Source organism: Peromyscus californicus, unplaced genomic scaffold (genome assembly GCF_007827085.1).
Source record: "Peromyscus californicus insignis strain IS unplaced genomic scaffold, ASM782708v3 Scaffold_21__1_contigs__length_65335640, whole genome shotgun sequence".
Lineage (NCBI taxonomy): Eukaryota > Metazoa > Chordata > Mammalia > Rodentia > Cricetidae > Peromyscus > Peromyscus californicus.
Window position 1 is genome coordinate 25,637,686 of NW_026294514.1, and position 24,132 is coordinate 25,661,817.

The 24,132-nt window shown below is 44.0% G+C and overlaps 1 protein-coding gene and 1 long non-coding RNA gene across 3 annotated transcripts in view; one reads left to right on the plus strand and one right to left on the minus strand.

Moving 5' to 3' along the window:
- Positions 1-24,132, minus strand: part of Marchf4 (membrane associated ring-CH-type finger 4) — a 122,297-nt gene that overhangs the window by 52,198 nt on the left and 45,967 nt on the right. The gene's annotated exons all lie outside the window — the stretch shown is intronic.
- The window catches only part of LOC128117659 (uncharacterized), a 49,938-nt gene continuing 43,106 nt past the window's right edge, over positions 17,301-24,132 (plus strand). For both annotated transcript variants that reach the window (XR_008220879.1, XR_008220880.1), the window contains exons 1-2: positions 17,301-17,992; positions 23,728-23,849. This is a non-coding gene — a long non-coding RNA (uncharacterized LOC128117659). The remainder of the gene's footprint in view (positions 17,993-23,727; positions 23,850-24,132) is intronic.

Here is a 24,132-nt window from a genome sequence, read left to right on the forward strand (position 1 = left end):
CCATATGTATACCTCCATGGATATATGCACACATAAATATGCCCCCTTCCCCCACAGTATGTCTGTGCCTTTAGTTCCTTATCAGTGTTTCTTAATTTTACCCTTAGATTTGCTTCCAGAATTCAACCATCCGCCATGCCTCATCCAACCAATAGAACAAGACTATTATTTGTAAACCGATTTTTGGCTTCTTGTCCACACAATTTAGTGACCTTATCCCTCTAGTATGTTTTCTTATAATGAATACCATTATAATGATCCTGGGCAGGTCACCTACCCTCTGAAACTTTTAGTCCCCTTTGTCTGTAAACTAGAGCTAGTAGCTAATCCTCACTTAGCTTTAGTGATCAGTAAGAGACTAATCTTGGAGCTGGATTCCCTGGGTTCAGGTCCCAGCGCTGCCAATGATAGGCTATACAACATTTCTTCTGTCTGTACTACTGAACTTCTCTGCTCTTCTTCATCCTTAGCAGTCATAGGAACAGCGCCTATATGACATGGCCATGGTCAAGACTACAGGTGTTAATATAAAGCCAGTGGTTGGGATGGCACTAGACACATGGTAACCTAGAAGCTCTGGCTGATGTTACTAGTGCTTTGGTTCACAAGATTATTGGCAAGACCACAGCAGATGACTATGGCAATGCTCCATGGATGCCAGGTAGCGTGCGTGGTGGCATTGGAAGTTCTAAGAAAATGGATCACTCCACAGCCTTCTCATTTGAGCGTGGATAGTCTTCAGAACCCAAAAAGGTCTTGGTCTGAGTCCCCCTTGGCTAAGGCTGGCAGAGCTTGAAGAAGCCACCGCCTAACTAGGGATTTTCTTCAGCCTGTCGGTGTGAGAGCGGTTGCTGGGGAGAGGCAGGCGATCCACCTGGCACACCGTAGGAACTGGGTTCTCCCTGGTTTTCTACTGCTTTCCATAAAAGCTCTGCTGGGTCGAAATAATACGTGGGTCGAAGTGTTAGACGAAGCGCTGCCCGCCCGCCAGGACTAAAGCTGGGTGCTTGCCAATTGGGGCAGGGTGTGTGTTGCGGGGAGGGCTTTCAGGAACACTCAGCCTCTGCTTGGGATGCGTGCCACCCAGGTATGAGGGCTCTCAGCAGGCACTGCTCTGCCAGAGACAGCCTTTGTTTGTCTCAGCGCGTGACCTGGCAAGTCGGCCTTGCTGCGTAAGTCATTTAATATTGTTTCCAGGAAAGATCTTCATAGGCAATTAATAATGATTAATAATGAACTGAGCGAGCTATCATTGGGGTTTACAGTTATTATCACTTCTCATCAGAAATGGGCCAGGAAGGAGAAGTACAAAATAAATGATATAAATGATGGCTTAGCTCTGAGAAGGTGTCGAGGGGAGGCCTTACCACTGCAGCACCTGGGGTCTGTCCTGGGAGCCTTCAGGGGTGGTCTTTAAATATATATGTATGTATGTATATGTATGTATATATATGTATTATATATTATTTAAAGCAATTTTAATTTTAAATATATTTTGGTCATATTCTTCCCCTCCCACAAGTCCTTCCAGATCCCCTCTCCTTCCATACCCACCTAACTTTAGGCTCTTTCTCAAAAAATAAACAAAAACCCAATACAACAACAACCCCCAACAAAACCAAGAAAACAAAATAAATCCACACCCAAAAAGAAAAAACAAAACCCACCAAACTGTAGCCAAATAAAAGCACACACACAGAAACTCTGGAGTCCATTATATGTTGGTCAATTACTCCTGAACTTGAGGCCTGTCCTGGAGCACTTGATATACCCAGTGTCACTCTATTGGAGAAAAGTGATTTTCCCTCTCCCAGCAGGTATAAGTTGTTAACCTTTACCCTAGTGGCTAGGTTTTCATTCATTCATTCATTCATTCATTCATTCATTCATTCATTTTTTAAAATATAACAAAATAAAATATATGAAGATAAAACAAAAATGATAAAAAAAAAATTGAAGTTGGACAAGGCAAAAAAAAAAAAAAACCAGAAGGAAAAGAACCCAAGAAAAGGCACAAGAATCAGAGGCCCACTTCTTTACACACTCAGGAATTCCATAAACACTAAACTGGACACCATAATCTAAGCACAGAGGACCTGGCGCAGACCCGTGCGGGGCCCTGTGCATGCTGCTTCAGTCTCTGTGAGTTCATATGAGCTCTGCTCATGGTGATTAGGAGGGTCTTGTTTTCTTGGCATCCTCCATCCCCCCCCCAACTCTTACATTCTCTGCGTCCTCTTTATAGGGTCCCTAGAGGGGTGGACTGACCCTAAACTTCATTCTGGGTGCCTCTATTTTAATGTAGTATTTGGAGGTTCTATGACTTTCACTTGAAAATAAGGTAATTAAAGTCTGAAAATGACTACACTGGTTAAACACAGTTGAAATGAGGTTTTTGTTGTTGTTGTTGTTTTGGGTGGGTGCTGATTTCATTTTTGTCTCACTTTGAATTTTTTTGTTACTGAGAATAACGTCAAGGATGCAGACTCGGGAAATAATAATGTTGCAGTTTGTACTGTGCCATGGATCACGGTGGTTCTGATTTGAATCTCCCCACCACCCTGGCAGATATTTAGGGATGATCCCTGGCTTGCCGGGGAGGAGACTGCAGTTAGGGAGTGTGGAAATTTCCAGGAAGTTGAGCCTGTTTGGGATCAGGATCCCTCAGGCTCTGGATGGCGCCAACAATTATAAAGCTAACGGCAAAACAAGCAATTTCCCAGTGCTGATTTTTGCCTGTCCCCATGCTGAGAACTCCAGTTATTACAGCTGTCGCTTGTCACCACCACCTCGGGAGATATGTAACATTATGGCTAAATGAGGCACCGCCTCATCCAGTGACTCTTTCAAGGTCACACAGCAAAGAATTCATTCATTTATAACTTAGATGCGACCATGACGGAATGAACACACATAGCCCAATTGAAATGTTGCCTCCCAAACAGCACACCTACCAACATCCTGAGGGCTGGACAAAGGTGGAGAGGGAGAGAGAAAAGGCAGCAGAAGAGATGGGAGGAAGAAAATCAGCTTAGAGGGCATTATGGAGATAATCAAATCATCGACTATAGAGATTTTATATTCTTTTTTTTAGCATTGATATAATGGGGATGGAACTCAGGTCATCAAACTTTGCAGCAAGTGTCCCTACCCGCTAAATCATCTCACCAGCCTCACGAGCTTGTTCTCCAGAGGACCGCAGAGAAGTATTTAAAGGTAAAATACCATAAAGTGTATAATTTTTTTCCTCAAATGGCTCAGAGAAAAATGTATGTCATTGCAGATGTGTAGACATATATGTGTATCTCTGTGCACACCTACATAGGTACGTACATCGAAAGAGGGGACAGAGACAGTAGTAGCATGTATCAAAATGAAGGTCATCCAACTGCTCTGCCTTTGAATGCTGTTTTTGTATTTTTTACTTTTCTGCCACATTGCTTTTTATTGTATTTATCTTGAAGTTCCAGAATGCAATGCTCTCCTTGTCATGTGAGGGTTCAATCCTCAGGAGAAAGGGATTCCTATAGAGAACCTGTTCCACTCATACCCAGTTGTAGAAGATCAGCCTTTGTTTCCGGCTGGAATAAGAAGGGGGAATTGAAGCTGTGTGTAATGCGTCTTTCTTCTTACTTCCAAGTCAAAACACATAAGCATGTTGTAGATTTTACCTTTTTCATTTTTTTGATGTGTGTGTCTTAGTTAGAGTTTCTATTGTTTCTGTGAAGAGACACCCTGGCCATGGCAACTTTTATAAAGGAAAGTATTTAATTGGGGCTGGCTCACAGGTTCAGAGGTTCAGTACATTATCATCACAGGGAGGAAGCACGGCAGCTCACAGGCAGAGACGGTGCTGGAGAAGGAGCTGAGAGTTCTACATACGGACTGGTAGGCAGCAGGAAGAGAATGCCCCACGGGGCCTGGTTTGACCATCTGAGACCTCAGATCCCAACCTCAGTGACACACTTCCTACGACAATGCCACACCTGCTCCAACAAGGCCACACCTCCTAACAGTGCCACTCCCTGAGTCCATGGAGGCCATTCTCTTTCAAACCATCACAGTGCGTATATGCATGGGTGTGCAGGTATGCAAACCCAAGGTCAACCTCCAGCGTCATTTCTCACATGCTATTCACCCCACCCCCATCCCCCATTTTTAAAATAAATAGTCACACTGGCCTGAAACTGACGGATGAGGCATGGCTGGTTGACCAGAGATCCATTTGTTTCCACTGTCCCAATGTTGTGGGGATGGGGGTGGGGGTGGGGGGGGGGGTGGAGGATTGCAAATGTGTACCATCATACAATATAATAAGGTAAAACACCATCGTGCAATATAATGATGAATTATAATGTTCTGAAGGCCTTTAAAATTAAAAGTTGGGGGAACATTTCAAAAATTATTTTTCAGTTGGGCACACATAGTTTCAGCCTGGACTTCCGGCCTTGCCAGACCAGTTGCAGAAACTTATTTCCTGAGTCACCGTGAATGCTGCTGATGGGTGCATGAGAACCTACGTGAGCAGATGGCACAGAAGAGCCCCCTGCTCTGTGCCCCATCATGCCTAAGGGATGGCTTGTGAGCCTGCTTGTGCTTTCCTTCCTGAACCCTGAGATGTGCCTCTCCTGGACCCACTAGGCTTCCCAGCATTCACCTCTGACAGTCCCCAGAAAGGCATCTTGCAGGCTGACAGAGAAGCCTAGACTGTGGCGTTCTCACACTGCCCAGACAGTTATGTATCATTCATAGCTCGTTAACCTGAGCTAAAAAAGGAAAGCCTTTCAACACAGCCAGCTGCTAATCCACCAGGGTGCCAATCCTGGTTGAGCTCACAGCCCATTTAGCTACTCCTGGCTCCGAGGTCCCAAGTTTAGCATTCCTCTCTGAGAAGGGTGTGGAGATGCAAACCCATTCACGGATTTCATGTTTGCTCCTTGTGGATGGCAGCTACGAATAATGGGAAGGGGAAGAGAATGCTTGTCACAGTCAAAATAATGTTTGGGGTCATTGGTAGATTTCCTTTTCCTTGACCTTTGATCCGCACCCCACCTGCATTCCTCATAAGCATAAAAATGAAGAGTCATCTCTAATGACAGCTTTCTTCATACAGCATCTGGTCCTGAAGATCCCATGGCACTCTACAGATGGTTTCTGGAAAACCTAATTAACCCTCACAGTGTGTCTGCCAAGGAAGAGGTTTTGATTGAAATCTATCTTGAAGACAGAACGGAACACCATGGGCAGAAACTTCAACAGGAGGATTTCAGGATAGAAAAGAGGAGGGATTACCACGTGATGTGGACACGAAAAACATTCCTATGATCGTGGTTGCATCTCTTTGTCCTAAATGTTTTTAACAATGAAAAGCTCTCTTTACAGTGCATATAGACACATCCTTTCCATATCTGGCTCAACCCATGTGGTGTCCACAGAAGGCTAATCTGTTCCCAGGACATCCTGGTCCTGAGTGTGTATACAGAAAGAACCTTAACTAATACAAGGACCCCTGTTCCTGGGATACATTGATTGAGTTAGGAATGGGTCACATGACCAAGATCTAGAAGCTGGTCTTCTCAAGGCCATTTCCTAAGTTGGATGGGCAGAACCCTCTCAATCAGGGCTGAAGGTAATGAGTCAGAAGGGCAACATAAACTCCAGGCTGTCAGAGGCCTTCTTGTTTCCACACGAACAGGCCTGATTTCTCCTGTAGCCAAACTCTGCTCCACAGATCAAGGGTTGGAAATAGAAACACAGCCCTTGGTTCCTCCCATGCAGTACACAGTTGGTTCCCTTTGGCTCCCCCGAGTGTTGGCCAATTCCTTTCTGGTTTGTGTGACATAGTTTCTGTTGGTTTTCTGTCACTTGCCACCAAAAAAGCTCTAACTGTTATAGCTGTTCCCTAACCCCAGAGGACTAGCCCATCTTGTCTCTGCCACAAACAAGTGTCACCTGTGTCAAATGGCATTGGTCCCTTCTTGAAAACAGAAGAGGAGGCTGGGAGACAGGGGCAGGAGAGTGCCATCAGCAGGCTCTCCATTTGATGATAGATAAATTATGGGTCTGCTGAGAAGGGAGGCACTTACCCACCCGATCACTCTGTGATAAAAAGGTATCTCTTAGCGTTGCCGCCAAGTGCGTATCTAGCCTTGGCCCCAGACATGAGTGTCCCTCTTTCACTGAGGGCAACTGCAGTCACTAGGCAGCTGATACTTACTCTAAACAGAAATCTGTGCTCTCTGTTACCCTCAGCCTTTGGTACTGTCTTCTAGGGCGACACAGAGTGGGTTTGCTCTGCTTCAAGGCAGCCAGGCTGGCTTCCGGAGCTTACGTTTGGATTTGAGATTTCCCCAGGTCATTGGTTTTGAGTCTATTCAACATGAACCTCCCTTTATATGTCTCTGGACGTGCATGTCCCTAAGGGCTTCACCTTGCACATGGTAGGCATTTGGCTGACATGAGAGTCACAAACATTTCTGGATTCTAGTGACTGTGGTCCATTGTTGTGGGATATTTGTCCACCGCTCGAAGGTGTATTGCTGTGATTGGTGGAATTAAAAAGTGGAACAGCCAATAGCTAGGCAGGAGAGATAGGTGGGACTTCAGGGCAGAGAGAGGAAGCAGGAGGGGGAATCTAGGCACACGAGACCGACTCAAGAAGACAGGGAGGAAGCAGGGTGGGCGGTACATGATAGAACGTAGACTGATATAATGGGTTCATTTAAGTTATAAGAACTAGTTAGGAATAAGCTTAAGTGATAGGCTGAGCTTTCATAATTAATAAGGAGCTTCCAAGTCATTATTCGGGAAATGGCTGACAGGACAGAGAAAGACTCGCTATAGCCCATGATCATGTTAACATTACTAAGGTATGATATGGGAGATAAGCAGGAAATTAGGTTTTCATCATTGTTTTTATTTTCAGGCGTATTTCTAAAATTAAAATATAATTACATCAGTTCCCACCTCCCCTTTCCTCCCTCCCGCCACTCCCATGTCCCTCCACTCCCTCTCAAATTCATGGCTTCTTTTTCTCTATTGTTACATACATGTAGAAATGTAGAAATAGATAAATAAAATGTGCCGTGTCCATTTAGTGTTTCGTATATGGATGTGATTTCGGGATGACCACTTGGAATTGGATAACCTATTAAGGGGCTCATGCCCAGGACAGCGAATTCTCCCTCTTGGCATTCCTTAGTTGCCTAAAGTTCTTTGTCTATTCTTTTAAAATAAAAAAAAAGTCATATTTGACTGTAAAGAACTTGAAAAATATTAACAAGACAAGTGTAATTTAGTCAGCTGTGGTGAAGAGAGCAGGCAAAAGCACCTTGGCCTGAGGACTGCCATTTTGACTTCAGACTCCATTTTACCTGCAGGCTGAAATGAGATTCAGCTGCCCAAGCCCTAGGGGGGAGCTGAGAACTTTCCAATGGCCGACCAACCTCCTCCCTAAACCATAGAAAGAGTCGTGATGCCTCTTTGGTTCTTTAGAAACATTATGGCTGTTCCTAACCACAGAAGGAACAAATGAATCTGATTGGTTGGACTGAAAGGCTTGCATTGTAAATCGGTAGACAATGATGGAACACACAAGGAAAGTCCCTCATCTTTGATTTCTGGTTGGTGAAAATTGTAACTGTAACTTGGCAACAAATGTTTATCATTTTTGTGCTTATAACCTCCACTTCTGTCCCTGCTTGGGACTGTCAGGAGGAAAAAAAAGGCTCCCAAGCCCTTGTCCTGCAGCCTTGATCAGTGACCCGCTTACGTGGTGGTTTAATAAAATCTTCGGAACCCATAAGTGTTGTCTCTCTCCTTCCTTGTGACGCATAACGGTTAGGTGTAACATTTTGAGGTTCCACTGAGATGCCCCATTGAGGAACGGGATGGAGATGTCTCACAGGCAGAGCCAGAGTCCCCTGGGGGCAGGTAATGTTTTGGCACCAGGGTTTGGGCTCAATATGGAGTCAGATGCGGCAGCACTCCTTGAGTCTGGGAAGGGAAGCCACGCCTCTCTTACCCCAGGGGGTCCCAGACCCGGATCTGTCCTAGGTGAGGCAGTATCCCAGAATCAGTGACCCACATGGGACAGGATCTCGGGGATTCCCCAGCTTGGATCTGGGTCCCAGGCCATGAGACCGGGACGGTGTCTTTATTGGCCAAAGTTTTGTCTGTCTTATTTGTCCCTCCTGCCCGCTTGTCTTATTCTTGCCTCATCTGTCTTATTTGTCCGTTTTCATCTCAGTGGTCTGCATCCAGTGTCTCTTTATAACTGTCAGTTTTGTTTTTCGATGATGCTTTTCTGTGTGGGTCTCTATCTTGTTTTATACTTTGAGATTATGGGGCAAACTATCTCATCATCTTACGCCCCTAGATCTCATACTACAGCGCTTCAAAACCTTAAAAAAAAATAAAATAAAATAAAGTAAAAAATTAAAAAAAAAAGTGCTGTTCTTGGAGGACTACACCTTGGCTCCTTTAAGCCAAGGCTGGAGACTGTGATTTGGGATCAGTGGGTAGCTTAAAGACCCACAGTCTCCGGCAGGGAAGTAGGGAGCCCCTCCCATTACAACACCGTGGGAATTGAATTCCGTGTCCCTCACACCCTTTGAAATTACAACTCAGCTGTTACTGTTGCAGCCAGCCACCGGGACTCAGAATTTATCTCTAGGAGTTCTGGCCATTGGAACTAATGTGATAGGGATTCAAATGTCAATTGGGTATGAGCGATATTAAAATGGTTTTATGCTCTTCTGCTTTATTAAAGCGCTGACTCTGGAGTTGAATGATGGCCCACCCTTTTTCAGACCCAGACTTGCTTTCAAAGTCTCTACGTCTGGGTTAAAAAAGCAGAGGTCAGGGCTGGCGGTGGTGGCCCACGCCTTTAATCCCAGCACTCGGGAGGCAGAGCCAGGCGGATCTCTGTGGGTTCGAGGCCAGCCTGGTCTACAGAGTGAGATCCAGGACAGGCACCAAAACTACACAGAGAAGTTCTGTCTCGGGGAAATAAAAAATAATAAAATTGGAGGTCAGAAAGAACAAGACCAGAACAGCTAAGAAAGCACTGGCTTACACATTACTAGGTGTGGTTAAAAACCTGTAGTATTTGTAGCAAAAAGAGCTAACTTATAACTTTAACACAGGTTAATAATAATCAGAAGGCTACATAGGTAATCTTAAAACAACGACCTAATCCATCAATGTCTGTGGTTCTGGGCAAATGTTCAAATGTGCTAACCTTGCCTTTTAACCTCTTCAGTTCTGCTTCTGACTAACTGTTTCTGTCAAAGGAAATATGTCACTTCAAAACATGGTTCTTATGCTTAAAGGCTCACCCAGAGAAAGGCTCAAGACTACACTGGGATCCCAAACCAGTGACAATGTAGTCACTGGCCAACTAAAGTTAGGGTCACAGCTGCTAAGCAACAGAAACTGAGATATTTCTATTTTATGAGGTAGTAAGACAGTGATCTTAAATAGTCTGGTAAAGAACTTGCAGCAGTTTCTCACCCTTTGGGGTCTAAAGGCCTTTTTACAGGAGCAGTCCAGGGTTGCCTGCATGTCGGATATTTGCATAACAATGCACCATACCCCCCATTAAAAAAAAATGAAAAAAAACCATTGTCTTACAAAATGTTTCTCCTTACTTAAGGTTTATTTTCCTTTTTTGTTGTTGTTGTTGTTGTTGTTGTTTTTCAAGACAGGGTTTCTCCGTGTAGTTCTGGTGCCTGCCCTGGATCTCACTCTGTAGACCAGGCTGGCCTCGAACTCACAGAGATCACACCTGGCTCTGCCTCCCGAGTGCTGGGATTAAAGGCATGCACCACCCGCCCAGCTAAGGTTTATTTAAGCTTGGAAAAACTGGTTTAAAGATATATGTCTAACTTCCTTGTTTTTGTTAGCATTGTAAGCTATAGATATTCTGGTAAACTGAGTCATATTAAAAAAACTATTTTATTCTGTAATGGTACACTATGTAAGGATCAGGAAAGTTCCAAGTCCCTTTGTAGACTATGTTTATAAGTCAAAAGTCTTATCTTGATACTGAAAGAGCTTCAATTCAGAAATTATCATTTTTAAGACTAACTTATTGTAAAACTGTTAAAGACGCTTAAGCCTGGAGATGTTCCGAACTACACTTACATGAGTCATACTAAGTACTAATGTAATCAAGTACAGGAAAATTTGTATCTAGCCTCTTATATGTTTTCAAAGTATAGCCTAAAACAAATAACTGAAAACAAACCAGGATCATTTGGCTCAGGCCGATGTCAGATCTCTGACATTGACAGCTAAGAGAACTATAGCTTTGTTAGCTGGGCAATAACAGACAATTAGCTTCTTCTCTCGAGGCTACGGCCACCTTGTTGGTTCATTAGTCAGTTCATTAGTTAAAGTTACCAGATCTATTGTTAAGAAAGGGCAGACAGGCTTGCCTTGTTCACGAGCTTCATATTAAAGGATGAACCAGTTTCAGATGGAACTTTTCACTAGAGGAACGTACCTTGCCGTGACTGTTCTCAATAATAATCACTCTTGTCTCTGGTAAAGTATACTTTCTAATGGTGTTGGAGAAAAGATAACAATAATCATATTCGTTCATAGATAAGATTTCAAATGCTATTAAGTACAATAGAAAAGAGAGAAGAAATTGCAGAGAGCCATGGAATTGGCTTAGTCTAGCTACCTTGAGAAGCATGCATTCTAGGCTTTTCTGGTTATATTGCTCTGCCACTATACAATCAGCTACCTGTTAAACCTCATGACCACCAACCGGAAGACCTGGTCTGGATGAAACATCATCAAAAGGAGACTCTCAGCCCCCACTGGAAAGGTCCTCACTTTGTGATCCTGACTACTCCTCCTACTGTCAAAGTCAACGACATTTGTTTCTGGATACATCACACCCACCTGAAACGTGTTCCTGACAAAAGATCCAACACTGATGCCAGGAGATGGACAGTTTAACAGGACCAGTGCAACCCACTAGAGATAAGACTGATGCCAGACTGATCCCTGTCTTTTTTTTTTTTTTTTTTTTGGTCTGTTCGTTTTAACCCCCTCTTGGATGGCCCCAAACTATTATCAACCTACAGTTTATGAATAGGTTGCCCTAAACCAAAATACCCTCTTGGTGGCCCCTACCTCAACTTGGTTTGCCTGTACCTTTGGCTTGACAACCTGCCTTTCCCTAGGACATTTCACTGAAAGACAAGCCTGAACTTTGTGATTGGTTCATATTGTGCCTCAAGTCCTATACTATGGAGGGGAGGCAAGGAGAATACATATGGGGGCTACAGGCTTACTATGCACCTCCTATACTTGTCCCTCTTCTGATAGGAGCAGGGATTGCTGGGTCAGCAGCCCTTGGGAAAACAGCCTTAATCACTGGGGACCACAACCGATGGCTCCTAGGTGAGCAAACTGACTGAGATATTTCCCATCTCCATCCCTCCATCTCTTTCCTAGAAAATCAAGTTGACACACTGGCTGAAATGGTCTTGCAAAACCACCATGATCTGAATCCACTTTTCATTAGGGAAGGAGGTTTATGCATGACCCTGGGAGAAGCATATTGCATTTATGCCAACCCTTCAGGTGTTATAGAAAGACCTCAAGAAAAGTTAAAGAAAATCTTCTCACTAGGGAGGAGGAAAAAGTTCCAACTGATACGAATCACTTGTCCACTGGTCCCACTGATTGAGAACCCTCGTCACAAGTCTGGTAGGTCCCCTAACCTCCCTCTTCCTTGTTCTACTGTTTGCCCCTCATGTTATCAATGCCATTGAACACTTTGTTCAAGATTGTGTAGGCGCTGTTAAGCTCATGATTCTTTTCTTTTCTTTTCTTTTTTAAAAAAGATTTATTTATTTATTATGTATACAGTATTCTGTCTGCATGTATCCCTGCAGGCCAGAAGAGGGAGCCAGATCTCATTACAGATGGTTGTGAGCCACCATGTGGGTGCTGGGAATTGAACTCAGGACCTCTGGAAGAACAGCCAGTGTTCTTAATCTCTGAGCCATCTCTCCAGCCCAAGCTCATGATTCTAAGGGTACAGTACAACCCCTTATTTGAGCCCTTGGACCAAAATTTGTCTCGCTAGTCACAAGCCAAGTGGGGAATGAAGGGAGCAGGCAAAAGCACCTTGGCCTGAGGACTGCCATTTTGACTTTAGACTCCATTTTACCTGCAGGCTGAAATGAGATTCAGCTGCCCAAGCCCTAGGGGAGCTAAGAACTTCTCAATGGCCAACCAACCTCCTCCCTAAACCATAGAAAGAGTCATGATGCCTCTTTGGTTCTTTAGTAACATTATGGCTGTTCCTAACCACAGAAGGAACAAATGAATCTGATTGGTTGGACTGAAAGGCTTGCATTGTAAATCGATTGACAATGATGGAACACACAAGGAAAGTTCCTCATCTTTGATTTCTGGTTGGTGAAAATTGTAACTGTAACTTTTTACATATAACCCTACCACCTAGAGACAAGCAGTGTTAACACTTGGATATTTCTTTCATGATCTTTTTTCTTATGAAACATTTAAAAATAAAAACTAAGCCGGGCGGTGGTGGCGCACGCCTTTAATCCCAGCACTCGGGAGGCAGAGCCAGGCGGATCTCTGTGAGTTCGAGGCCAGCCTGGACTACCAAGTGAGTTCCAGGAAAGGCGCAAAGCTACACAGAGAAACCCTGTCTCAAAAAACCAAAAAAAAAAAAAAATAAAATAAAAAAATAAAAAAAATAAAAACTAGAGTCAAAGTCCAGATCCTTTTGAGATTTGAGAGAATATCCTTTGTTGTGAAATGACCCACGGAAGCATTGCTCCAGGTCGCCCACCTTGGCTAGAATCCTAAACTTTAAAGTCACATATTACCAAAGAACCATGAGGTAAGCGTTTCCAGTTGAGATCTGCAGAAGGAAGACTGAGTCCCTGGGGTATGAACATTTGGAAGGTTCCTGGGAAATCCTAGTCTAGGCACATATTTCTTTATTCTTCCACCCAGACTGTGAAACACTTGTTTTGCAACCTTCCATTCAGCATCATTTTAATTTCTTATTTTATAATGGATGAATTAGGGGCACCCAGGATTTGCTCAATGAGTTAAGTTGTATCTTTTCATTATTTACAAAATTGGATGTTCTTGGATTTAATAAGTTGGGTGAAATTTTTTGTATTATATTTTTAGTTGAATAATGTTTCTATCATTAAAGACTCCGTATTAACAACAGTCACATCCTAGGCCCCTATGTGAAGAATGTTTGGCTGTTATTTAAACCAACAGAAGCACCCTTTGACCCTCTCTCATCTTGAAATTACTAGTGTCTGCAAGAGACTTTGTGTTTCCCACGATAAGACAAAAGCAAAGTCTAGGATCCCAAAGGTGGAATTTAACCAAAGTTTTACATGTGCAAAAAGTTCACTGAAATAAACACGTTATTTCTGTCATCATTCTCATCTAGTATTCATGTTCATTTTAAGGAAATGATTTCTACAACTGCGCAATCAACATTTCCCGATGTCTACTCTAATGCTATGACTCTCCTCCAATTATAAAGAACAAGGAAGTTGATATCTGGAGAGGGAGGCAGGAGGACCAGGTGTTTAAGACAAGACCAGGACCATCCTCAGCTACATGGTGGGTTTGAAGTTAGGTTGGACTACTTGAGGCACTGTCCCAAAAAACTCGGGTGTGGGCCTATATGATAATGAGTATTCAGAGATGGGTAATGCCTGGGGGGCACTCACCAACCTAAGACAGAGTGCCTGTGTGGCCTGGGCAGGTGTCTCCATGACGGGGAAGGTGACCTGCTGACGTCCCACGCAACCTAAGTCAGAAGCTCATTTTTTAGTAAAAGGGGGGGACCTATAGGGCCCTGGCCCCCGTTTTGAGTAACTGTTGCCTTGCTTGCTGACCTTGACCCTGATATCCTTCCTATGCTAATTCCCTACCGGATTCCACCCTCCTGAATGGTTAAGGGAAGTTCCTTGTCTGTGTATCCTGCATATTGGGCGTTAACAGCTTAGATGCAAGATTATAAAACATCAGTAGAACTTCTGCCCTCCAGGGTTCTCCCATTGTACTGTAAGCCCGTATTTAAGACCTCTTCCGTCCTTCAATAAAAGGCATTCGGCATTAAAAAAAAATTAATAAAAACAAAACAAACAAACAAAAAACTCGGGTGTGGAGGAGTTGACCTCTCACTCAGCGTGGAAGAAGCGTAAGCGTGCTTTGCCTGATGGCTGCTGGTTAGCAAGGATGTGCTGCTCTCTGCCTCGACCACAGATAAATGAAAACAAAAAACTGCTACTAAGGAAGCCACTCTAAATGGTTTTAGAAGGATTAAAGATGAAGTGTTAAATAGCGTTACGATTTTACTTATTAATTTCATATGTGAGCATGGGAACAGAAACCACAGCTTGCAAGTAGGGGTCAGAGGACAACTTTTTAGGAGTCAAATCTCTCCTTCTCCCACTGCGCTCTGAGGATTGAACTCAGGCCATCAGGCTTGGCAGCAAGCACCCCACCCACTGAGCGTCTCTTCGGCCTCCACATTTAATAAGTTTTAAGTGTACAATTGACTCTTCTTTGTGAGGTCCTTGTTTCAAGGTAAATGATAGTTGATTTTTTTTCTCCTTTTTAAATGTTATCCTTTGAGGATTAGTATTAATAGTAAGTTGGACTTCTTTGGGTACTAAGAGTTCATTAAAAGTTTTAAATGGACCGAGTGGTGGTGGTGCACACCTTTAATCCCAGCCTCGGGAGGCAGAGGCAGGCAGATCTCTGAGTTTAAGGCCAGCCTGGTCTATAGAGTGAGTTCTAGGACAGCCAGGGCTACACAGTGAAACTCTGTCTCAAAAAACCAAACCAAACCAAACAAACAAACAAAAGGTTTAAATGGTGAGAAACAGATTCTTTTATATCTAGTATTAACATTTTAATAAATTGGGAAAGAAACTTACTGATAATAAAATTTTAAAGTTATGACCTCCTGAGGCCTGATTGTAAAGCTGCTGGAGCTATCTCACAGGTAAATTTTATTTTTATTTTATTACTGTGTGTGTGTGCAGGAAGTGGAGGCGGGGTATATGCCACAAAACGTGTGTGGAGGTCAGAGGGCAACTTTGTGGACGTGGTTCTCTTCCTCCACCTTTACACCGGTTCTGGAGACAGAACTCAGGTGGTCGGGTTTGGGAGTAGGCACCCTTATCCACTGATCCACCTCATGAGCCCCACGGGCCAGCTTTGACGGAAAAAATGGATGGGACATGATGTGGCTCCTGAAACTTCCAAATCTCGCGTGCGTGGGCACGGCCATCTTCCCCCTTTTTCCTCTGACGACCTCCAGGGTCTGTCGCCACGTTCACAACTGTGAGAAGTGAAAGCCGGGTGCTGAAGGGCCCAGAACAATCTAGTGTTGCGGCGTGGTGGAGAGAGGAGAGGTTCCTCAGGGTTTCCAGAGGCTACTGTGATGAAACACACCAGAGAGAGCCTCGGATTTCCCCGCCATCCGAGTGACTTTAATCAGCGAGTAAATATCATTAATTAAGGATCCTCTCTAGGCTAAGCCCCGAAATAAGCCTGTGGGGAAGCACATAGACTAAGACAATAATGGAGGCAGGAAAGTCATTGCCAAGACAGGAAGGAGGTCCATGGGCCTGGAGGGAGTGAGGGCCAGTAACTCCATCCCCCTCCTGCATCCTGGATTTCATTTCTTGGGGTCAAATGAAATGAGGATTAGCAGAGAGCTGGTCTGCTTTGTTGCTGTGCCCTGTGATCACAAGATACCATCTGGAAAAATTTAAGCCAAATCTTTAGTGCATACCTTATACCAAAATAAATTTTAGACGGACTTAACATTCAATGACCTTTAACAAATTCCTTTTGTGTTTATGCCGTATGCCAGATGTTAGTTTAGGCGCTTAGAATGCAAAATAGCCATGACTTCTGCCCTCCGTGGAGTTTATACTCTAGTTGGGGAAGCAAATATTGAATAGACAAACTAGACCATGCTTCTTCTTAAAGCAAAGGTCACAGAGGAAACAAGAGTGCCGGGAGAGAGAAGAACGGGCTTGGTGGAAGCTTCCCTAGAGGCTAACCAGGAAAGAGTTCTCTGCAGAGATGCCATCTACTCATGCGATGAGAAGGAGCAAAGACCATTGCAGACAGCGGGAAGAGTGGCCAAAAGAGCCCAGGAATTGAGAGACAACACACAAGAAGAAAACACAGTAAAGACTTATTTTTGCCCTCCATACAGTTTACAGTCTTGCTGGGGAAGCAAATACTGAATAAAGAGACAGAGTGTCACAGAGTGAAGAAGGCATTTATAAATATGATTCTTTTTTCTTAAGCTAAAACCTTATGCTATTCAGACAACATCAGAAGGTTTTTATGTCTTCATGGTAGAACCCCCATGAAAATGAAGGTACTGATAAACTAGAGAGAAAAGATGTAATTTTTTCTAACAATTAATAACAGTTATTAATTATTAATAAATAGTATCAATAATATTAATAGCAAATAATATTATTAATAAAAATGTTTTAATAATAATAACAAATAGTTCTCATTACTATACAGAAACTACTTAAAACTAAATTTCAGAAAGTTTTGGCATTCCCAAAAGGGGATTGAAGGTCAGGAGAATTCACAAAACAAACAACTCAAATGGCCAATAAACACAGGAAATCTTCTAAATTCTAACACACACAGAAATACCCACTCAAAGGCTAGAGAGTTGAACCACTTGCTCTTGTAGAGGAGCCAGATTCAATTCCCAGCACCCACATGGCAGCTAATAACTCTCTGTAACTTAAGATCCAGGGGGGGATCTCACACCTTCTTCTGGCCGCTGTGGGCACCAGACATGTATGTAGACCTCTTACATACCTGCAGGCAAATCATTTGTGCACATAAAAAAATTCTTTTTAAAAATATCGTGTGTTGTGCATTCCTCAAAATATTCTTTTTCTTCTTTCTTGCTTTTTGTTTGAGACACAGTGTTGCTCAGGAGTCCAGGCTGGCCTTAAACCTGAGAGCTACCTTGGCCCCCGCAGGGATTACAGGCTTAAGATACCACTCTTAACAGCTGTCCTCAAAATATTAACAATGGTTATCTGGCTGATAAGATTAAACGTAATTTTACTTTTTTCTTTATATATATATATATATATATATATATATATATATATATATATATATATATATATGTTCTGTGTTTTTTTCTAGAACATATATATATATATATATTCATATATATATGAAAATAAGTCAAAGCTGTTTTCATACTGAGATGGGTCAAACATGAGTCACAGCAGCCAGTACTTTGGGGCTGGCAGGTAATCCTCTTTGGTTTCCTCCCCAGGGGCGTTGTTTGATCAGCCTGGCCTGCTGAACCCTCGGGAGCAGGCTGTTACTCAGGGGAGGCGATATTCTTCTCCAGCGCCTCTCTGTCCCAGGTTTAGACGCGGTTGCCATCCACCTAAGTCTCTGGCTCAGCGTCTTCTCTTTCCCCGGAGGGAAACAAAGCCCTTTGCATGCTCTGGTTCATTGCGCGGCTGGAGGCCAAGTCACCGCAGCCTCAGACGCAGGTGTCTGGGGTGACACAGAGCGACATCGCGCCTCCGGAATAAGGGCAGCTCTTCCGCCTTCAAGGCTGTGAAATGTCAGGCGTGATTAGAAAGGTCACTTGTCCTGACAGCTCTCTGTGCTTCCCGGAGAGCAGCCTTCCTGCTGTGAACATTCTTAATTGTGTTTCCCCGTGGTGGGTGTCAGCCTGCTCAATTCCTTATGACGACGGAAGCCCCACCTTCCACCCATCCTCCAGGGAGAGAGAGGAGGGGGGAAAAAGCCAAAGATCACAAAACCTTGGGGGGCAGGAAGTGGGGCGGGGACCGAGGCAGTTCTCAGACAACGAGAGTGCCAGGAGGATTTATTTCTAGGAATAGTGTTTGCGGCAGAAAAAGGAAACGTCTGTGAAGGAAAGGTGAGCACTCTCCTGGGGTGTGAGAGGTAGCTGGGACTCAACACAGAGTCGGGGGGGGGGGGGGGGGGGGGAGGGGCAAGCCGCCAAGATGAGCACACAGAACTGGAGGCAGATAGTCTCTCTAAGGCGCGGTGCTCCTTGCCCCACCCCAGAAACTCCCAGGCTGCAGATGAGGGATGCCTACGAAGCACAGAAAATGAAGTGCCCGGTGTGACTTGGAAGCAGGTGGTCTGGGCATCTTATTTCAGAATCCTACCCTAAGGGTAGAGAATGGGCGTGTTTAAGAGCCTGGCCATATTAGAGGATCTAAGCAGAGGACCAGAGACCTTTGCCAGGATGGAAGGAGAGGGGAGAAAGGACAGGTTCTGGATTGCAGGGCAGCCAGGGAGGACTCTGGAGTCTGTCAGAACCAGCCTGCTGTGGGTTACTCCCTGAGTCCCTCAGAGCTTTCGTTACTATGGTGAAATATCTGAGGACTGCTACTTTGTAAAAGAAAAGAGATTTCTCTTGGTTCAGAGTTCTGGAGGTAAAAGTCGGAGGAGCCATTTTTTGTTGATGGCCTCCTTTCTGGCAGAGTCCCAAGGTAGCACAGGGCATCTTGAGGCAACAGGCAGCCATCCCACCCCCATCCCGACTTCTTATAAAGCCACTGGGATCCAATCCCTGGAGTTCTAGCCAACTTGCCATATCCAAACCCAACTCATCTCCCAAGGCTCCCTCTTTAAACAATCAGCTTAAGCTTCACAGTGAAGATCAAACTCCAGCGTGAATTTCAAAGGACAAACCATATTCAAACCATATCGCATACTAAGCCATATCCTCCAATTAATGTTCTTAGAAGACTTGCCCTCTGGTGATACATTGATATGTTAGCTGGACAACTACCTTACAGCGAATTAATTGTTTGACAGTGTTATTGTGTGTGTGTGTGTATGTGTGTGTGTGTGTGTGTTTCTGCATATGATGCATGTGTGTATGTATGTGTGCACAGGGACACAAGCACATATGTATATGTGCGTGTAGAGGCCAGAGATTGACATCTGATATCTCCTCTTCTTACTTTCTACCATATGTTTTAAATTTATTTGTTCATTTTATTTATGTGTGCATGCCTGTGTGAGTTTATGTGTACACGTGCCCTCAGAGACTAGAGGGCATCAGGTTCCCTGGAAATGAAGGCGATTGTGAATCGCTTGACATGGATGCTGGGAACCAAGTCTGAGGTCCTCTGCAAGAGCAGTAAGCACCCTTAATCGCTGAGCCGTCTTCATAGTCCCTCTACTATATATATATATATATATATATATATATATATAGTAGAGGGACTATGAACGTAGAGCTCACCAATTTGTCTAGGCCGGCTACCCAGCAAGTTCCAGGATCCACCTGCCTCTGCCTCACTAGCACGGGGACGGTAGACACATCCTGCCATACATTGCTTTGAACATGAGTGTTGGGTATCCCAACTCAGGATCCTGGGCATGCATGGCAAACCCTTTACCAACACAATGATCTCCCTAGCCTCATATTTTCTTATTTGTATAGAGGCTTCTGGGGAAATTGGTATTTTGTTGTTGTTGTTGTTGATTTATCATGGGTTATTAGGGAAGTACAGCAGAGAAACCGGACTCTAAACCATCAAATCCAATTTCCCCATTGGTCACTAAATCCCCTCTCCTAACTGGAGGCAGCCAGTTCCCCACCATCTCTGCTGACACAGGCAGACACATCATTGAGCAGGCAGATGAGGCCCTCTCTTGGGCCAACTACTGCTCTAGGGGCTGGGGCAGTGTGTGTGGAGGTTATAGGTTCTATGAAGATAATTAAATTCAGATAGAGATCAATGGAAGATACTAGAAAGTAATCAAAGAAAGCCTCCCTAAGGAGAAAATTTGAGCAGAGACAGGAATGAGTTGGTGACTGTTGGGGGGAGTTTCCTGCTCCTGACAGCGGGGTGCACATTCACAGGCCCTCAGATAGGAGCAGGATCAGCTGCCATGGGTGAGGAGAAGGCAGGAAATGAAACACAGAGACACCACGAGACTGTCTCTCATTGCCTTTGGTCATGGTAGAAACTTCACGCTAACTAATGGGAAGCACTTAAAGTTTGGGAGATTTTTTTTTTCTCCAGACTTTCATGATGTGACAACAACAAAAAAATCATTAAAAAAAAAGGGGGGGCTTCTTTAGGGGCTTTTGCCAACAAAGATGGTCGAAGAGGGTCACGTGAAAATAAAAGTTGTTTGCATTAGGGAAGGGGGGTTGTGTAATCGGTTTCTTTTTTTTTAAATGAATTTGTTGTTGGAATGCTTCTAGAATATAAAACATATTTTCTTTAAAGGAAACCGACTGCCCACGGGTCAGGCAGGTGTTTCTATTCTCCAAGAGCTTGGAGTTGTACCTGAAGCAAGTGGGGTGCTGGTAGCTGCTTTGGGGACAGTGAAATGAGACTGTTGAGATGGGTTACGTGTTCTTTTCTGGGGCGAGAGGATGAGAAATGGTCTAAGCTATAGTTGAAACAAGGAGGTATCATCCTAGCTTCTGTAACTCACCCTCGGAGTTTGACTATTTTCAAGTTATCCATGTTCTACAGAGAATCTGATGACTTGAGAAATGCTTTGATTCTGAGCAATGAGGCTATCGGCCTTCTGTTAACCCCTCGAGGAGCGCAGTAAGTCTCCGTATGACCTCAGGACACCAGGGTTTATGCTGAAAAGACTGGTGGAAGAAACCAGACTTTCTGCTAAGAGTGGGTGATGGGAGAAACAGGATTGGAGCCGGAGGCTTCCACTTGCATCTTGGTTACTTTTCTAATGCCATGACACAACACCATGACCAAGGCAATGTATAAAAGAAAGCAGTTAATCGTGATTCCAGAGCGTTAGAGCCCGGGACCATCACGGTATGGAGCATGGCAGCAGCAGGTAGCAAAGCATGGTGTTGTAACAGTAGCTGAGGGCTTACATCTGATCTGACAGAGAGAGAGAGAGAGAGAGAGAGAGAGAGAGAGAGAGAGAGAGAGAGAGAGAGAGAGCGCTAACTGGGAAAGGCATGGGCTTTTGAAACTTCAGAGCCTACTCCCAGTGACACACCTCTTCCGAAAAGGCCATGCCTCCTAATCCTTCTCAAATAGTTCCACCAACTCTAGACCAGGCATTCAAACATATGAGCCTATGGGGCCATTCTCAGTCAAATCACCACAACTTGATACTGGAATTTAAGGCTTGCTCCACCACATTGCTTCCTTCCTCGGGCGCTGAGAGACCACCAGACTCACTTATTGCAACTATCACCCTCAGCTACTTGACCTAACCTGACAAGCACCATGCCATAACTATGTGGAAAAACATGCTTCTTACACCAGCCTTTGTTGACATGCTTCTCTGGTCTGGAATCTTCTATGCGTTTAAAAGCCGCCACCATCAGTCAGTCTCTTACAAAAGTCTGCTCATTTCCCCAGTGTGCGAGGTGGTGTTGAAAGGAGGCTGTAAAAGCTGCTAGAGACCTGGAGCCATTTGTCTTAGTGACTTTTCTGTGGCTGTGATAAAACACCGTGATCAAGGCAACTTATAAAAGGAAGCGTTTAATTAACTTGGCGTCTGCTTCAGAGGGTAAAGGTCTACGATGGTGGGGCAAAGGCATGGCAGCAGCCACAGTTCAGAGCTTGCATCTTGATCTTCAAGCAAGAGGCAGAGAGAGCACTGGAGACAGCAGGAGGCTTTTGAAACCCCAAAACTCACCCTCCGTGACACACCTCCTCCAACAAGGCCACGCCTCCTAATCCTTCCCAAACAGTTCCATCAACTGGGCACCAAGTATTCAAACATATGAGCCTATGGGAGGACATCCTCATTCAGACTGACACATCACTGTAAGACCCAAAACTATATTCAGGGAGCACAAAGGAATTGATGTTAAACAAATCTGCAGAGCATATCAACTCTGAAGGCACCTTATTGGCAGGCTTTCCGAGAAACCAAAAAGAAAGGTGTTTTATATTAACTCTTTGGGGAACTATTCCTAAGGATGGTTAATTCTCCTCCTATTTCATAAGAATTCAATTTAGATAATAATAAAATGCTTACTGATTAAGCAACTGCTATGAACAGGCTTTCTGATTTCACACAGATTATTTTACTTAATCCTATAAGAAGATTTAATTGACCTTCATTTTATAGAATGAAGTAACCGAAGATCAGAGTGATTATATCGTTTTCCCACAATCACAGAGTCATCCAGGCATCGTGGCATACATCTGGAATCCTAGCACTCTGGAAGCTAGAGCAAGATCTTATATTTGAGGCCAGCCTGGACTACCTAATGAGACACTGTCTCACCAAAAGAAAAAAGGAAAAAAAGCAGTAACAGAGCTAGCCAATAGGCAATCCAGGTTTATGATTCTGTACCCATTTGGAACTACTACGTGATGTAGAATAGTAACTACTCAAGGTTTCAATGAATTCCCATGAAATAAGGTAGGTATGAAGAGAACTGCCCTGAAATGCCAGAGTTATAAGACACAACCCCTGGTGAGATGAGGTCATGTAGCCGAGGATACAGGCTTCCTACTATCTGTCAGCAGGTATTAGCTTTCCAGATACAACTCCAAGGCTTCCTGCAACTAGGACTCATTATCTTACTTCTATCCACTCATTCAAACAAACATTTAACTAAACACCAACCTTGTGCCAGACAACAGGGATGCATGGAAAATGAAATAATGCTTCCTACTCTCAGGAAGTTTATGGTTTTTTGAGATAGATAGGTAGAAAGACGGACAGACAGGTATTTGAGATGTGGACATAGATGGATAACATGTCAAACCAATATTACATGCAGTGATGGAAGGTCCCCAGTGAAAGAAAAAACAAGGACATCTAAAGGTCCTTGGTGTGTCCTTGAGGGCGTGGTACTGAAGTGGAGGTCTAAGTGATGACTAGGAACTGAGTGTTCGAAGACAAGAGGAAGGCTGTTTAGAGTTCCTCTTTCCCTCTCATTTTGCCGCAGTAGACACCGGCGGCATCCTAGCGTGTGGAGATGAGGTGATGCAAGACATTAGCTTTCAAGCCAACCCTGGAAACATTGAAAGCTTTATTCACTGCTGAGAGAAAAGAGACAAGGCAACTAACTGGTGACACAAAACCAGCACAGAGACACTGGATTTTATCTTCCGATATGTCAGTCTTCTGGACCGCTTGGTGACAATGTTAATCAGGCAGGACGGCCACTATCCCACATGCTGCATTCGCATATAGTCTTAACAATTCAGTCCTTGAGCCAGGAAGGCTGAGGACGAAAGCACGGGCTAGATTTCTCGGCTGAGGATGAAAGCACAGGCTAGATTTCTCCTCTTCCAACGATCAGCTCTTCAAACCCAGCAACTCCTGTTTAGGGACCCACCTTCCTGTTCATATACGCCAGGGTAGTTCAGCGATCTTTAGGAGAACTCACACCCTCTCGAAATTGTAATGTTAGTTTGCACGTATATGTACATGCTCATTTTTCCTGTGAGAGAGGTTTCAACATTCACAAGGAGTCTTAGAACTATTCCGAAGATCCACAGACCTGGTTGGGTGGTTCAGAGTGTGTTTTGTGAGGACGGAAACATCTTGTCATGAAATATCCTATCCTAGACCAGAACCAGTGACTACAAAGGCCTGAGGAATCATAGTGTCTCTTGGGAAGGAGAGGTCAGTGACTCACAAAAGGTCCCTCTCTCTTTCTCTCTCACACAGGCTGATGATCCTGCTGTAACAACAGTGGGCTGACGCCTCGAGCTGCTGGGGTTTGTGAATGAATGTTTCTAGTACTGAGTTAAGAAGTGAGGTCTTCAGTAGATGTCTCAGCAGACACCACAGTAAGTTATGGCTGTTTCTCCATCTTTCCCTCTTCAAGCGTACAGTGATGCATTTTCTCAGTTTTCCTAACCATCCAAATGATTAGCTCACAGAGCAGACGGAGAGAGTCCCTGGGTGAATCACTCCATCTGGACTGTAAGGTGTGGCTCTCCCAACTGTGCAAACTGCTATGGATTTTATCACCTGAATTTCAGTTTCAACACCTGAAAGATTAGAGTAATAATTATACCTACCTTATAAGATATTGTGAGGATCTAATATTGTAAGCAATGTCCAGTGGTC